This window comes from Rhipicephalus sanguineus, chromosome 1, assembly GCF_013339695.2.
Source record: "Rhipicephalus sanguineus isolate Rsan-2018 chromosome 1, BIME_Rsan_1.4, whole genome shotgun sequence".
NCBI classification, from domain to species: domain Eukaryota; kingdom Metazoa; phylum Arthropoda; class Arachnida; order Ixodida; family Ixodidae; genus Rhipicephalus; species Rhipicephalus sanguineus.
This window is the reverse complement of record NC_051176.1, coordinates 85,940,238-85,958,259: the sequence shown is the minus strand read 5'-3', so window position 1 is coordinate 85,958,259 and position 18,022 is coordinate 85,940,238.

Sequence of the window (18,022 nt, the reverse complement as noted above, 5' to 3'; positions counted from 1 at the left end):
ACCGCTCTCGCGCTTATATTTAGGTGCACCTCAAAGACCCGCTTGTGGTCCAAATTATCAAGAGCTGTCACTCAGCTGGGCATCATCTTAAGATTGGCACTTAAAATTCCGGAATTCAATAAATCACCGCAATAATGCGTGTATATATATGTGAGTGTGAACGCGCGTGTGGCGTGGTTTGGCTGTAGATTGCAGGTCGCAGCTCAGTTAATATACGAAATATAATTCAACATGCCTCCCATGCTATTTTTCTTTTCGCTGTCCAATACTCCCTACTTAATTCGTTAAATGATTCGCCCTCTCTTCTGAATTCTGCAAAAGAGTAAAATGTTGCCAGCAGTTCCGACAAGCCTTACGACACTACCTTTCTCTGAAGCACATGACTCTCTATGAACTCTGTTCATAATTTTGTTAGCTCATTATCAATTGTCTCGCTGCCACCTTTTGCACCAAGATTTAATTAGTTTATTATAAGACCTACGCTCGGCTCTGCGCTTACACGCTGTCGATCACAGCGAACGCATGTAGCGGCGTGGATACAGCAAATAGCGTGCTAACATTCCAGGACATCTCTTGAGCTTCTAATCAAGGCATTATGTAAAAGTTGTTTCAACTACTTTAAGCTGTTTATTGCAATGTCGACTAGACCATTTTTTCTCCACTGTAACTTTTCCCAGGCTTCTTGTTTTTGCGTATCGATGAAGGAATGTCTCTTCCCAATTCGATTTGCATCTGTTGCGCCGGAAAACGTGTGAGAGAGACACAGAGAGAGAGAGAGACAACGGCAAGCAAAGGCAAGGAGGTTAACGAGACGCACGTCCGGTTTGCTACCCTGCACTGGGGAAGGGATAAGGAAGCGAAGAGCAAGACAGAATAAAAGTAATGGACATACAGAATCACGCACACACTTGGGAGAGCACATCATGACTACAGGTGGCCGCAGAGACCTGTCGACTTGAAGAACTTCAGTAACGCCTTCGTTGCCTTCTGCGCCATCGAGGCGCATGTCCGTGGTCCAAGAATCTTGGCGGCAGAATATGGTATCGAGTCCATTTGGCTCAGAAACATCCGGGTCGGGTATCGCTGGGTGTCACAGTGAGCGCGGCTGTACAGGACGAGTTCAGCGTGTCGTTTTAAAGACGATAGTCTTTCTTGGGGAACTTAAACGCAGAAATTTTGGTCTGTCTTTCTGTCTGTCGGCACGTCACTCGATTCAGCCACCCGGCCAAATTTGAACCACTTGCCCAAGGGCCAGCCACCTTGAACAGATGACTAGGTTCATATTTGTGTACATTGTTGATCAAAAAGCAAACATTACGCATATCTGAGGCGCAACATCACTAGGTAAGTAACAGGTGATGCGTTCCTTTAATAGAAAGTACATAGATACGTAATTCTGGAGACCCTAGTTTCTTAAGCTGCGCTGAAAATGCGACTGCGCTGAAACACTTGTCTTCCTCCGTGCCCTCTGCACGAGCTCATTGTTGTGTTTCGGTTTCGGTTCCGTATTGAACTGTATGAATGCCATGGGGCGCCGCTCTGGCATTCCTGTTTTACCCACGCGACGTGTAAATAAAAGAGTGTGTGGAGAGTACTCGTTGAGTGCGGACGTTTCTTCTGCTTCGGCGCTTCGCGCCAAACCGCGTGTTCGGGCTGGCTGGCGTCCCCGCCGGTCGCGTTGGTCACCGCCGGTCTTCGCCTGCTGCTGCGCCGGGACTACAGCCCGCAACACAGCACTCATGTTTCCCGACGTATTGCCAGATGGCGTCCATATCTCACGCAGCGCCTCTTCTATCGTCTTTAAACGACATTTGCAGCGAAGCACGCAGATACGCGGCCAATTTTTTTAGCTAACCTATGAGTTAAACATTTTATTTTAAACTGCGTCATGAGCTGCGACATTGAGCCAGGCATTATGAATTCTCTCTTGTAGTCCAAGACGACATTTTTCGCGAAGTCTTCTTCGGCGGTTCTCTTCGTTTCCCGTTTGTCTTACCTGTAACTAGGAATAAACCGTATTATCACAGAGAAGAGATTGATCAAAACAAAAGTTATTGTACAATGGCAAACGTGGCCGGCGTTACCGCCACTGAGCGTACAACGCGCGGGTCACGAAGTGCCAACCCCAAGACACTGCCAAAAAACGCAGTAGTAATAATGGGTGCGCATACCCTCTTTGATGGCAACCTATATTCGAGGAAGCGGCTTGGGACGTGGCCCGAAAAGGGCTGCAATGTCAGAGAGTAGTAGTATACGGATCACGCCGCCCTTTGTGATTGGAAACGTATGCTACGCTGTCCGTCACGGATTGCTTCGTTTTCTTTGTTTTTCCGCAGGACTTCTTTTTTATTGTCTTCTCTACATTGGAACACGTTATTTGGGCGTCATAACTAAGGTACACGTAGGCCGTAAATGATTCATGAGGGAACGTCCTTGGCGACGAATATAGACAGTCCCGCCATCATTGCGATAGGCAATACATCCACTGGTACGCACAAATATACATAAAAAGTAGAGTGCCTTTAACCCTCGTTACAGTGAGGGCGGCCGCAGATGGATAAACTCTTGCTACGTAGTCCCCATACGGTCGTCCACACTTTTCAAACCAAAAAACTTCCAGTTAACCTCCCTGTCTTTCACTTAACCTTTCTCTGTCTCTCTTTATCTAGAGCGCTCGAGTGTTAGTCTGCACAGCAAAGAGTAATTAAAGCACAGCAGCTGCTATAACGTCAAAATCTCCAGCGAAGTAATGTGTTGCACGGGCATCCTCGTAGCTTCCGCTCATGACGAGTAATTTGTCTCTCAAACTGGCGAGCGACGCAGCGATATCGATTTACTTGAATCAAAGCTCACCGGTTCAACGTCCTATGGACAGAAATCTCGACGGCACGACGGACTGGAAGACCAAGGCGCATGATAGGATGTCTTGGAGCGCAACTGGTCGGTTACTGTTGATTGAGCTAATTTCAAGTCTGCGGCCTCGAGCTTCAAACCACAGTAAGAATGCGAAGAGGGAATTGCAGTACATTTACGACGCAATTTGTAGTTTGTTTCTTCTGAGGCGATAAGGGAAAAGGGATTTGGAAAGGTAGAAACTACGCTTTGCGAGCAAGGCTGTACAGATACCCAAGCATTATTCACACATATACTAAGGAACAGTCGTGGTCGGCATCCTCCTCTGTTACGAGATAAGACTTCGCTCCCAAATCTACGCCCGGGCTTAAGAATTAACCACACGCCATAAAACCAATCCAGTCGAGTTCTGTGACGTGATTTCATCATACCGATGAAATTAATATGAGCGAGACCAGTGTAACTGACGCGCAGTGGTATAATATAACGTAACTTACGCACTAGCAACGGAAAATTCGAATTGCGAGACCAGTGCCCGAGTTCTGACTGCTATGAAGCATCTCACAGAGCTCCGCCCACGGAGAAACAAGAATTCTTGCTCCGTGGCTCCGCCTGAAATCACGAGGAAAAAAACAAGAAAAAAAAAGACTCCTACATCAGAGCACAGCGCGTGTTGCACATACAAACGAAAAGACTTTCACAGACATCTGAACGTGCGCACGTGCTTAGACTTTGGCAACGCTCAAAAGCTTCATCGTTTTGCTCACGTAATTTGTGACTGCTTTTTTCGCTCATTCTTTCGTATGCGTACACAGCCGACATCCTTTCCTTTGAGTCCCGATCCCTCACCGGTCGCCTTTCTTTTCACGCAAAACACGGGCCTGCACAAAAGGCCCAATGGCTCGAAATAGGGCAGGCCCAGTTCCTTCGCGATTCGTGTATAAGGCGGGCCCGTCCGAACAATGCCAAGTGCTCGAGCATCGTCGGCGCGCATCCCTGCTCATCTCATTCGCGCGCTCCATTTTCGGCGCTTCCTCGCAGTCCGCCTAAAAGTCGCCGCTGCTCCACTCAATCTAATCAAGGCGACAAAGCGTATACACTCGATAGAGGGAGCCGGCTTTGAGCTTTTCTATTTCGTAATGCCATTCTTTCAGCCCCGCGGATATTGCTTCTCTCAAAAAAGGGCTTTCGGGGACTGCTGCACCTTTTCTCGAATTTTGCGTGTCTACAGCGGCAAGCACAACACGGAATGGAGCAGTGCATAGGTTGATGTTGTCCCGTAAGGACAAACGCAACTTCTTTGAAAGCGATCGAGAATTTACGGAAGTTTTGACCGTAATGTATACCGTCGTTTTGAGCAGAAATGGTGATGGCACGTGACGTGTTTTTGAAAAGCTTTATTGTTTTGTCGAGGTGTTCAAAGGCGAGTGTAAAAGATAAGAAAATAATCATAGAGATTTCGCGCGCAATGAATCTTTTTAATTCTTCCGCATCTTGTTCTGTCCCTCCTCATGGTTATTCTTCTTTTGTGTGAAGAGCGTCTGCAGTAGTGGCCAGAAAGTGCCAACGCAAAGCGTGCATAAAACAGCTTAGAAGTGCCCTACAAGTCTCAAAGTACTGAAACGTAAATATATGCGTCTTGTAGACAACAAGTTGTGCAGCTGTTTCTATATACCGAGTATTTCAGCAAATAGCTAAATGAAGAAGAATGTGAAACAAATTTACCCACACACGTGTCCCGTGCATGAAAAAATAAATTGAAAAAAAAAACAGCAAAGATCAAGGTGACCGATAACCGCGGGGTCAACCTTTGGACGATCAGTCTTTCTATGCTACAGAACAAATAAAAAATTTTGCACGCTGCCCATCGGTAATAACGCCGTCAAGACAGGCACTTGTTCCTTTTTCGGAGGACGCAAAGACACCGGTAAAACGCTGAGACCGCTAGTGTGATTAGAGCATGTAGAGTACCATTTCTTACTTTCTTCTTGAAAACTATAGGCGCGGCATTTCTGTTTGCTCTTACAACAGCTGTTTCCATAATTCGACGGCATTTACTCTTCTTATCACCTCTGCGAACGCGTTCCATTTTACGTACAGAGGGAAGCTCACTGCAGAGCATGATCGTGATTTAAGTAGCGCACTGACGGACGAGGACAGAGAAAAAGAAGGTGCACAACACGGGCGCTTTTCTTTTTCTCTGTCCTCGTCCGTCAGTGCGCTACTTAAATCATGATGAATCCGTACCAACTAGCTCAAGTTTCAATTCTCATGTAGAGCATGACTTGCTAGCTGTGGATGTCCACAAATATTCGCTAATGCCACGATGTGCCCTTTTTTTATAGCGAAGCCTTTTGCCTCTAGGCCATGCGTTTCTAGGGGGAGGGGTACCAAATGAATCCAACAGACAATTTGACCAGGCAAAGCATAGGAAACATAATATGTTCTCTTTAACTGTAGTTAGTAATCACGATGTAAATTGAAATCAATAAAAGTGGACCAAAAGCGACCCTTTCTGTCGGTGGGATCCGAACCAACAAGCTTCGAATTCCGCGTCCGATGAATTACGCGTCCGGGGGTATTCTGGGCTGCTCGCGTCCGTATGTAGACAAAAAAAAATGGAGAGAAAAAATGGAGACGGCGTAGCTGGCAGAGCACGCTCACGCGGCGGCACCTGCCTCAGCGTTGAGTGGTGGCGCTGCTGTAGTATGACGTAGAGCACTGCGAGAAACCGGAGAAGGTGAGATGCCCAAACGGCTCAGCGAGCTCACGCCGGAAAAAGAAAGCTTAAAAAGGCGGAGAGGTGTCAACAGCAGCAAAACGAATACAGGCAGCGAAAGCGCGCTGAACCGTGCAAAACCGGGGAATGCGACGATAGACCATGTGTCCGAGCTAGAACGCTGAAGGATCGAGCGAAGAGGAGAGGCGTCTAAAGCAGAAACGTGAATACAGCTTCGCTGGTAATCGGTCTCAATATGAATGTTGAGGCTTCACAAATTTTATTTTTTTGCATTGCGGAGGCGCTTCACTTTTCAACAAAAACATCTTTTCATAGTCAGTTCTTAAGGAAAAGAAAGAGAAAAGCATGAATGCTTCTGTTCAGCATGTCTATCCGTGACGTACTGACGGTGCGACAATGATTTGCGTCATAACACATTACGAACAGATCGGGCAGGTCGTCGGCACCCATTTGGCAGAGCACCGCCGCCTTCATGGCGAAGTGGGGTTCGTTGGTCATCGTGTCGTGCAACATCGCATGCTCGCGTTACATCCACAATTGCTCGCATTATACATGGAAACATTGTGCCACCTAGTAATGATTTTAGCAGCGCCAAACGAGGCTAGATGAGCAGTTACTCTGAAAAAAAAAAAAGATGCTTCTCATCACAGTAATTACAGCACAACGACGAGCTTACATAATTTGCCGGCGAACGCACTTCGAAAACGACAGGCGGCGAATGATGACTGCAAGATGACTGGAGCATGCTTCGCTACAGTGTGTCGTCGACTTGGATGGCGACGGCACGCCACCTATTCGAGCGCGTTCGGAGCTGCGGCAAAAGGGCATGAGAACCAGTGTCAGTACACGGCTATCTGACGCTGTTACATGAGGTGCATACCAGGGGCTCCAATCACTTATATAACGATAGCATTTTCATAAATAAATAAATAAATAAATAAATAAATAAATAAATAAATAAATAAATAAATAAATAAATATAAGCACAACTATCTGAAAATCTTCCAGTTTTTCAAGCGAGGCTTGGTATTGACTGACCTGTGAAGCTGGTGATGGTGTTCCAAAAACCATCCTCCCTCACAGCTAGGGCGTACCAAAGAAATATAAATAAAGCTAAATAAACGTTCTTTCTGGAGCTGGAATTTGAACCCGGGCCCTCCCGCTCCGAAAGCGAGTGCCTTGACTATTCGAAAGCGAGTGCTATGGCCACGCGCTCATGCTAGCTCAGTGTGAACTGAACTGAAGCATAGAAATGTGTTTTACTGACGATGAAAAAAAAAAAGGCAAGCAGTACACTTGCCATGGGCGTTTCATTGAAATACTTCGTGTTGGCGAAATGAAAGCGATCTGCTGCTCAACGCGTATTGTGTGATATCAGGAATTGCACATTTCAGGAAAATTCCGACTTCGAGGAAATTCAATTCCTAACCCGCGTTCCCACGATCACGTGATGGTCATTTTGTTGGGCCGTTCTAAAGGCAGACGGACGCTGGAAAGAACATGAAAGACGCCACACCGATTCTGCCCGAAAACAGCGTTCCGGCGACGACCGCTACCTCTAATAAAACTGAACACTGACTTTAAGACGGAGGATTGCACAATGAGAAAGAAAGAAAGAAAGAAAGAAAGAAAGAAAGAAAGAAAGAAAGAAAGAAAGAAAGAAAGAAAGAAAGAAAGAAAGAAAGAAAGAAAGAAAGAAAGAAAGAAAGAAAGAAAGAAAGAAAGAAAGAAAGAAAGAAAGAAAGAAAGAAAGAAAGAACAGCAGTAGGTCAGGCGCGCCCACACCAAACTTCGCACTTCGCTTGCCCCCATTTCCTCGATTGGTGGAAGGGCTCCTGAATTTTTTTAAACTACTCTTCTACCCTGTGTTCTGCTCAGAAAGATTTTTTCACGATGAAGTTTGCGCAGCGCTCACTAGCAGAAACAAGGACGCGAAGAACAAACGAGGACAGGCGCTGACTCTGAACTGAAGCTCAGAGTCAGAAAGAAGGAAATCCCAGCCATTACCACTATGAAGCCACAAGATTAGCACTATTCACTAAAAAAAAAAGAAAAATTTAAACACAAACTTTTATTGTTTCTATAAAAACGACTAATTTCTTGACCTGTAGTCACATGCAGCCACGGCCCTGATTTTTTTCGGTATCCTGCCGTAGGCCGAACCTAATTTTTGTGAAATTATCTGCCCTGATTTCTAGTTTTCTGTTCATCTGAAATCAAAAAAGCCGCTTTAAAAACGCTCCGTGGTCTTTGCTCACATTTTTTTTTCTCATTTTAGAATGCTTGCCTTTACTGTAGTCTACATATCAGTCACCTCCGGCGAACTGTGGAGCTCAGATAAATTACCGCTGTTTACCCCGCTTACGTTTTATAAAAATACAGCGCCGTATGTGTCTTCCCGTCCTTGTCTTTTGCCGTGTTCTTGAAGCATCATGCATTTTAGACGACTCGCCGAGTCCAACTCGAGTAGAAAAATAATTTTAGAGTGAAAAGCTTACTTTCTCAACAAGGATAAAATACTTACTAAAAGTACTATATTCTGCAGTAATGTATTTCGAATTGAAGATATAGTGCTGTGATTCAGCCAAGTCGACATTGTGTAATATACCGGGTTAAGCTAAAGTAGTGGAATCCCCTTCATCCACTGCTTCATTTTTGGCTGTTGTCGTCCTTAGCACTCGCTTCGTTGTGCTACTCCACCACTCAAGTGAATCTTGCGGCTCGCTAGCGAATACCGCGAGTGTTCAGGAGCTATGTGGTTTTGGTGTGGGAGGCGCGCAAGCGCCTCAGTTCAGGGCGCAGTTACACGAGGCTCTAGTCAGATTAACTAACGAAGTGCTCGCCTTTAAACGATGTTATACGCGACGCATCCGGTTAGATAACAGGATCTACATCAATTAACCTGATGAGTAGATGTACTTGCTGGCACAGTCAAAAACGTGCTACGCTTACATTATACACATAAATATTTAAAGAAGAGGAGATGAGTCACATCTCCACTACAAGAGGAGCTTGCGATGCGTATGTGAGATAGGCTTGAGAACTACTAACGTAATCCGTCCTTGTACTTCATTTTATCAAAATTCAAGTGCAAACACTAACAAAAATTAGTGCTGGATATCTTCAGAATATTTCATAGCAGCTCTAGATTACATCGCTTCAATAACTTATGAAGTACTTGGTTGTAAACGTGAGACTAGTTAATAAGGTAGACGGACAATCACCTTTGTTTACATACGTTAAGTCGGATTAGTAGGTTATCAGTGAGGCTTCTTTTCGGCCCTGCTGCCTACATCCGTCTCTAACGCAGACATTTATTCACGCACACGCGGAAACACTTTTTGAAGGGTACTGGCCTCAATAGCAGTTTGTAGTTTCCAGCCGCCTCTTTGTAGCGACAGTTGAAACGCACGGTGGGGGCTCTCTCCTTCTTTCTGTCACACGTTTCCTCTACCCGCTGGTTAAGATGGCGACCCACACGATAGCCTGGCTGACCTACTTATCTTTCCGCTCCTTCTTTTCTCTCTTCTACTGCCTTCGAATGCAAATATCAATCAATCAATCAATCAATCAATCAATCAATCAATCAATCAATCAATCAATCAATCAATCAATCAATCAATCAATCAATGTATTGCCGGTCAGCTATCAAGGAACCACACTGAATGCTCGCCGTCTTAATTTCCCTTTTTTGGGGGTGCAGTTGCTTCTCCGCAGTGTAAGTATTTACAAGGGTAAGTACCCTTTACAGGGGGCAGAAGTCACGGTGCTGACCGACTGGTGTAATTACGCGAATAATGCCGGTATTTTTTGCTTACTTCCCGCGCAGCCATAGTAGACAAGTTTGCCCTTTCACAAGCACCACCGCTGCAACATCTCCCAGTGCTTCGCTGCCGTAACAGCTGCCACAGCGCTCGCCGCAAGAGGTGATTGGTTGCGCCGTGTAACCGGTGCGCCACTGGTGATAGCGGTCAGTCAAGAGAGCCAGCACAAGCTTTTAAGTGGCCTTGAGGCCGCTCTCGCCTGTGGCAGCACTGCCACAGGCGAGGCTTAGTGCTGCCACAAGAACGTTTCATTCCGTTGAGTTGCAGCACCATCTTTTATCCACTCTAATGCAGTGGGTCCTATGCTGATGCCGTCTCTGTTGCTCAACGGAATGATGCATGCATGTTCGATTTGAAATACCGTTAAGTAGGACTGACAATCGGGTGAGTTGGTATGTATTCATAATTATGAAACGGCGCCACGAAGTACGACAAAATAACAGAGGAACACACGAAACACAAGCGCCGAACTCTCAAGTGAAATTTTATTCACATGCCCAGAACACGAACATATGCCCACACGTGGCTACACACAGAGAACAACAACGAACAATTATATATAACCCTCTACTCAGTTAAATACAATATTTATTTGTGCTGCAGAACGATAGATTGAAAGCTGATTCACGACTTTTTGAGTTTTTCTATGCCAAGTATCAATTATCTCTCGAGGTGTCTGGTCATGATTCCTTGCAACGATGCTAGTTTCGCTGAAATGAGGTACACAGCCACACTCCTGGCAATGCGCAGCAGTATGCGATAGGCCATTCCTACGTATATCTGCATCATGCTCCCTTAATCTAACATTCATACATCTTCCTGCCTGTCCTATAGAGACAGCGCCGCAAAACAATGGAGTACTGTACACAACACCCATAGCACACTTAATTGCTTGGGATCGTGTTTACATGTTTATGGCAACGCGCTGTGTTCGCTTCATGTTTATAATAACCGCAAATTATGTATTACCAAATGCATACTAGTTGGACCGCAAATTCTAACCATGAGGCTGAAGTAACTAGAAGAAAAGAAAATAGGGTGGAGCACGTTTGGCAGGTATTGTGAGACCACAAACGGCAGTTTAGCTGTATCCCTCCAGAGCAAAGTATATAACAGCTGCATCTCACTGGTACTTATCTACGGGGCAGAAACCTGGATGCTCACGAAAAGGATTCAACTTAAATTGTGGATGACGCAGCCAGCCGCGGAAAGAAAAATTATAGGTGTAAGCTCAAGGGACAAACAGAGAGCAGAGTGGGTCGGGGAACAAACTGGTGTTAAAGACATCTTAGTCGAAATTAAGAAAATGAAGTGGTCATGGGCAGTGCGTGTAGCGAGATAGCAAGATAACCGGTGGTCATTAAGACTAACAGAGTGGATTCCATGAGAAGGCAAGCGCACTAGGGGGAGAGAGAAAGTTAGATGGACAGATGAAATGAAGAAGTTTACGAGGATAACGTGGCCGCAGCAAGCGCAGGACCGGGTTAATTGGAGAAACATTGGTGAGGCCTCTGCCCTACAGTGGGCGCAGTCAGTCTGATGGTCAGCCTGATGATTAGCCTGATGATGGTGATGAACGATCGTATTTTGTAGAGTAGTAGTATCAGCATTCAGTTGTAACAGTATCAAGCGTTTTATAAGTACGAGTCAACAAAAAGTTTCTTCTGAAGTGTCATGTGTGGTGCAGTTGTTTCATGCATTGATTGCCTTCTCAAAACGTTCTTTTCTATCCCTCCGGCACACTCAGGGATAATTTCGGCTCTACGTAATATTTATGGCCTAGCGAATAAAACGAATAAAAAGCAAACAGTAAATTTTCCGCGTCCACTTTTAAAGCCTTTTATATTTTTTTCTTACCTGTCAGAAGAAATCTTTCCTCTAGCGAGTCACCCTGTGATAGGCAATACAATCGTGCGTTTATCAAAACCGGAAGAAACTGAGAAAAGCATCGACCAGACGTGAAAAGAGAAAGTATCTCCGGCATGTACAGACAAGGTAGACATACAAGATTACGCAATAAAGGAGTGTGCGCTACTTGCGATACAAAGAAATGCTGCAGTGACTTCAAACGCCAGACCAACTTTAATATAAAAAGCATAAGAACTGCGACACGCAACAACGTCTTGCGAGTTGCATTTCAGAATCCGTGGCGCTGTACCAGAAGGAGGTCGTGTTGTGATAATCCAATTTGTGTTGATGTGGACGCTGTTGTTTCAAGCTTGTCTTTTTTTTTCTTTTTTTTCTTTTTGCTATGTCTATTTCGTGCCACTCATTCTTGCGACTCCACCGGTTGTGGTGGATCTACGGAAGCGAAACAGAAATTCCCGGATGAGGGTTTTTATCAAGACGTGTGCACACCATGAACTCTGCGATGTTGTTTATTTGTTGCTGGAGAGTCGCAAAGAAATTTATTTCCCTCTGCCTAGTCAATATTTTGTTTCGCTCATTCACTCTTTTTCGCTTCTCATTTCTTGAGACTAGCGCAGGTGCCTTTTCTATTGTTCCTTTTGTTTCGAGCAGCGTTTTTCTGTAAAACGTCCTCTGGCTTTGCGAAGTGATCGCCCTTTTTTTTTTTTTCGTTTCTACGACGACAGATAGGTCGTTACATCAAGGACAACGCTGCGAAGTGCCCGCGCGCGCCACAAGCCAGCTTGAGTATTGCAGCTTTCTACACCAGACGCAAACTCGTGCGTTCTTGCGAGCATGACTGCACTGAGCGCAGTACTCAATGAAGTGTAAAGAAGGGTCCGTATTCGCAGAAATATCTTACGCTATAATTGTTTGCGAGAGCAAGATTTCGTCCAGTCGTGATGCTTCACGTGTCGTTAACGAAGCCGACTGACCAATGGCAAAAGTCACTTAAGAACGAAAGGCTTCACTCACCAAGCGTCTCATACGTAAGCGCTTTTTTCCAATGTCTTGATATTAAAAGTGGAGCTCTTTAGGCTTTTCGTTGCGCCGGGAGTGCGAACAGAAACCATCATCATCATGAACCGACACGCGCTCTCTTCGCCCTCTTCTTCATCTTCTGCTTCGATCCCACAACACGTGCGCTGATTTGTCCGGCCGTGGAATGCAATAACTATGATGGGCGGGTACGTTAAGGGACTAAAAAATCACGTAACATACGTAACGACTACTCACGGGACTAAAATCACGTAACATCAAGTAACGACTAGTCACGTGGCTAAAAGTCGCGTAACATCACGTAACAACTAGTCACATTACCTAAAATCACGCAACATCACGTAGCATCTCATCACGTAACTAAAAATCACGTAAAACCTAGTCACGTGACTTAAATCACGTAACATTTAGTCACGTGACCAAGGTCATGTAACATCCCACAACAGCTAGTCACGTGACATGTTCCCGTCATAAACCACGTAACTAGTCACGCAAGTAAAATCAATTAACATAACTTAACAGCTAGTCACGTGACATGTTCCTGCCAAAAACCGCGTAACAGCTAGTTTTTTTTTTTTTATTTGCGACATAGACTTGCCCTTAAGGCATAATATTTGTTTTGTATATTTGTGTTAAATGTGCGCCGTTAGGCCGGTGTTGTGTATGAAGTGAAGAAGTGTCTTGTGGAATGTGTTGTCATGTATCCATCGGTCATAACTGTTTGTGTCACTGTAGCGAAGACCAGCTTGCAGGAGATGACGGGAGCGTTCCGACTGTAATCCTTGGCATGTCCATATAAGGTGGTATGCATCTGCTTGTATAACCGGAACAGAACAGTACGGGCATGTAGAACCAACTGGTAAATGCGACCAGTTCCATGTTGAAATAACAGCCGGTGTAAGGGCCACCCCTGCCCGAAGCCTCCTAAGCACAACTTCCTCCGCCCTAGTAAGGTGAAGGGGGAGAGAGCAGACACACGGTGGAATAAGAGCGCGTGTATCCTGCCGGAGAACATTTTTACGGGCACGGAGTGTATTTAGGGGTTGAGGTGGAAGGGGAATAGATGGGAGGTCTGTATTAGGAGGGCAGTGTGCCTGTTGGTCAGCAGCAATATTGTGAGGGTTCGCAGCATGGCCTTGAATCCAGTGTACCCTGATGCAAGTGGCTGTATTGCGGTTCATCTTATGTATCGCCTCGCAGATTTCCATCACCTTGTGAACTTTCTTGAGTTCCTGGATAGCCGCTAAAGAATCGGTGAATACGTCAAGTTGCTGAATTGTAGACAGCTTAGAGGTGACATCCCGCACTGCGTCATGAATGGCTTGAAGTTCCATTACAAGAGGACTGGCTTCCGTAGATAGATAATGCTGGTGACCACTGATGAAATTATGCGTGGTGCTTAGGAATGATGTCCTTCCGCCGTCTTGTAGGAATGCAGCATCTGTATAGACTTTGCAGATGTTAGCGCATGGTGCATCGATGATAGAGCATTCGTCAATAATGCCTGATGTATCGCTACGCCGTAACTTGGTTGTCTTATTAGATGTGATAGTGGTGAATTCCCAGGGAGGCATTGTATCGGACTGATTGTCAATACGAGACCCGCGTTGAAAGTGAGCATGCAATGCAGCAACAACCGGAACAAGTTGCTTTTTTATTTCACGCGCTTTTTCCCTTTGCGAAATTAGCTCTGCAATGGTGTTAAGCTGGGCGTGCTCCTGTAAAGTTGGTACTGGGGTGATGCGGGGTAACGCTGTTATTGTGCGCATGGCATCACGGTTAATGGTCTCCAACTGTGCCAGCTGTGCCAAAGTTAAACGTTGAAATTGCGCCTGGTATACAATTCTTGGATGTAGAACTGTGCGTACGAGCCGTCGAGCTACATCAGTACGAGCTCCAGCTGCTTTTGATGCAATTCGGCGAATCAGATGAAGCGCTTTTGTGGAACTCTGCCTGACTTTTCGAAGCCAGTGCGCACCACTGCCGGACCGGTGAATGTCAAGACCCAGTATGCGGACTTCCGAAGCCTCAGGAATTGTCACTGTACCAAGTGTAAATGTAAAGGGGCACTGCGTGATCTTTCTGCGTCCTGCCTTGTTAGCCATCACAACATAGCTTGATTTCTGAGCGGAAATGTCCAACCCTGCGTTCCGAGTGTAGTTATCAAGTACATCAAGGGCTTGCTGAAGCTGTTGAGCTTGTCTTGAGACGTCTTTATGCACAGACCACAAAGTCACATCATCAGCATATATTAGAAACTTCACGTCTGGAATCCGGTGTAGTTGCCAAGCTAGAGGTATTAGCGCAACGTTGAACAGAAGAGGAGCCAAAACGGAACCTTGTGGGACACCTCTGTTGGACGTGAAGCAACCTTCTGGCTTTCCATCTACTCTTATAGCAAATGTGCGGTTGTGAAGAAAAGAGTAAATAAATCTTACGACCCGCGGCGGAAGTCCCAGCTCGATGAGGTTGGAAATAATGACTTCATGATCTATATTGTCATAAGCTTTCGTTATGTCGGTTGCTACAACCGTGCGTACTGCGTGGCTGTGTGGTGAAACCTGTAAAATGTCGTCTGACAAGATAGAAAGTCCATCTTCAGTTCCCAAATGAGAACGGAATCCAATTTGAGCCGGATGGTATTTATTCTCTCGTTCAAGCCACCAGGAAATACGTGTGGCCAGCATCTTTTCAGCGAGCTTGCAGACGGTCGCAGTCAGTGAAATTGGGCGTAAAGCTTGTAGGTTATTTGGAGACTTTCCTGGTTTTGGAATCGGGACAACAACTGAGTGTTTCCAATCAGATGGGACGTCCCCAGTCTCCCATACTTTATTAAGAGCCTGTAGAAGAGCGCCAAGAGCTTCACCTTCCATGTTCTTGAAAACTTCGTAAGGAATACCGTCGGGACCAGGTGTTGTTCCTTTGTGCGAAGTTTCAATCGCCGCTATTAGTTCAGCCATGCTGAAAGGACTGGATATACCTGATGTGGCACTATGATCAGACTCGTCGATTTCGGAGCAGTTTATAGATGATGCGCTGTCATACTTCGGGAAGAATGCTCTTGCAGCCTGTTCTGCAAATTCTTGTGGCGTACTTTGCATCGCTAACCGAACGCTTGCTGCAGGGTCAGGTTGCTTGGGACCACGTTCCATCGACCGGAACGTACGCCACAGTGCTCTGTTTCCCATGCCAGATCCAAGTTTCTCACACCACTCATGCCACCGTCGTCGCGAAAGCTGCTTTTCGTGCCGACGCGCCTTTGCTGCTATATGGTTAGCACGAGCACGGCTACCTGGTACATCTGGATTCCTCGACGCATACACTTCTGCCTGACGTCGCTTTGCCCAAAGTTGCAAAAGAGTGAGGTCCGGTTGAGGTTGTCCTTCGTCAACGGTAGTCATGATTGTGTTACTGCGGAGCAGTTCTTGTAAAGCGGGAAGAATTTCCGAGGGCTCTGTGGGTACTTTATCAATCGATGATTTCCGAAATTTATCCCAATGCGTGATTGCTACACGTCGTCGAATTTTCTTTATGCATCTTCTTTGTAAACCAATTATGATTGGCGTATGGTCACTGCCCCATGTATCCGGCTCCACCCGCCACTGCGGCGTCCCAGGACCCAACCACCACGTGAGATCTGGAGCGTTCGTTCTAGATACTGTGCGCACAGAACAGGTAGACACAGCGTGATGGTTCAACAGTGTAAACGTAGCGTCAGTCATTATGTTTTTTACTTGGCATCCTCTTCGAGAGTTGTACTTGTATCCCCAATCTGTATGTGGAGCATTGAAATCTCCACTTACGAGAATAGGAATGCCCGGGTACTTGGAACGTAGGTGTGCTATCCATCCCAAGTTCAAACGTGTGCGCTGTGGTCTGGCATAGAAAGACACTAGAATGACAGGAGTCTTCAATGGTCGTGTCAGGACACCGACAACTTCTTGATAGTCGCTACACCATGGTTCCATATTAATCACTGTATGAGGAATATGCAATGACACATATACTGCGGCTTTTCCCGGAGCTGAAGCCATTGTCGTTGCACGTCTATCTCTAATAGACGGGCAATGATACCCATTAAAATTATGTAGGGAGCAGAGCTTATTATGCTCTTGAATAAGCAGTGCCCATACATGTAGCTTGTTGTATTGAAGCCTGGTTTGAATTTCTCCTAACTTGGAGCTTAAGCCTCGACAATTCCACTGTAGAATTCCATCCTGTGTCAGCTGCTGCAGAGAGTTAGCCATGATGCAGGCAATCCTGTATGAGTAACGTTAGTTGAGCAAGTTGATCTAAAACTGCTGTCCAAACAGCTTGGTTGACCTGTTGTGCCGGGCGGGTTGCTGGCGTAACTGGGGAATTCGCACCCAGGGATTCGTTGCGTGTAGGTCCTGTTTTCTGACGCCGCAGAATTACTAATTCTTTATGTTTGCGTAGTCTCTCAATCTCTCTGGCCAGTGCGTCAATCCGAGCGTCAATGTCATTATGGCCATCATCCGATTCAAGCGATGGTGCAGCTAACTTTTGCTGCTTAGTCTGGGACTGTTTGCCACGTTTAAGCACAGAAGAGTACAGTTGTGTCTCTGGGCCTTGTGTATCTTCTGCCGTGAGCACCTCCGGCTCTTCAGCAAGAACTTCAAAGCGATTGTTAGTTCTTATTATATTGTGTTTCGGAATAGCCTTTCGTAGTCTCGCTGTGGCCTTCTGTTTGGTCGGACAGTTTATGCTTGTCATGTCGTGCTCATCAGATTTACATAGGCCACATCGATATCGTGGTTCGCCCTCTGGTGTGAGCCTTTCTGGGTCAATAGTACGCTGTGGGCAAAATGCCTGCATGTGCCCACGTTGAAAGCAACGGTAACAGAAAATTGCCCGAGGGAGATAGGGTTTAGGGCGCAATAAACACCCGTAGTAGTAAAATTTGTCCGGGATACAGTGGGGGCCCTGTACTGTTACTAAGCAAGTGCGACTTTTGCCCATGAATCTGGCCGCGAGAACCCTGTGCGTCGTGGAAGTCAATTCCCGACATATTATTTCAGGAGAGTCTTCCGGATCAATGCCATAGACAACACACCTCTGTATATTAGGACCCGATGCAAAGTAGCACTGCACAGGTAGCTGCCGATCTTCTGACAGTGGTATAGATGTTAAAGTGCATATTTTCTGCACATCATTGAGAGATGCCAAGTGCACAGTAATCGTGTTGGTCGATTTATATGCTGCGAACCCTTTGTATCCCTTGGTTTCAAGAGCATGGTCAATGACCCTTTGCACATGTTTTGTGGGCACTGAAGTTATGTCATAGCATGAAAGGGGGCGGATGTGAACTCGATAGGATTGGGAAGGGGTAGGCGTTGGGTAAGACTGAGAAGGGGAGGGCGTGGAGGCATTATCTGGGGTGGCCCTTACCTTTTTTGCTGGTTGCTCCGATGCGATGACGTCTTGTTGAAGCACGTTGACAGGAGGACCTCGCTTCACAGGACCGCCAGAAAACTGCACGTCCATAGGGTCACCATTGTCCGCCGGCACGACCTCCGATTGGTTCGCACTCGCATCATGAAGCGGACTGTCCTTGGGCGTTGCACCTTGTGTCTTCGAACTGTTGTCTGCTCGTTGCTGCTGCATAGTTTGCGCTGATGAGGTCACGTGCGATAGTCCAGTAGAAGGCAAAGATGAAACACCCACATCTGCCACCAGC